The following is a 214-nucleotide window of genomic DNA, read 5'->3' as shown; positions in this document are numbered from 1 at the left end:
TCAAAATCCAGCGAGGTGCGAGCTGGATGCTCACCGAGGGACTGGGGTACCCTTCCCATGCGGGTGCTCCCTAAAAAGGGGGGGATCCTCCAGAAACGGTGCTGCAGGCTGCGTTTGTCCAGCGTTGCTCTTTGTGCTCAAAAAAACGGGGGTTGTGCCCCAAAACTGTGCCTGGGGTGGGGGGAGCAGTGGGAGCTGCTGCCCCCAGCCTGTG

The sequence above is a fragment of the Buceros rhinoceros genome, unplaced genomic scaffold (assembly GCF_000710305.1).
Source record: "Buceros rhinoceros silvestris isolate BGI_N320 unplaced genomic scaffold, ASM71030v1 scaffold27065, whole genome shotgun sequence".
Lineage (NCBI taxonomy): Eukaryota > Metazoa > Chordata > Aves > Bucerotiformes > Bucerotidae > Buceros > Buceros rhinoceros.
The sequence above is the reverse complement of the archived record's forward strand: the minus strand, read 5'-3'. Positions refer to the sequence as shown.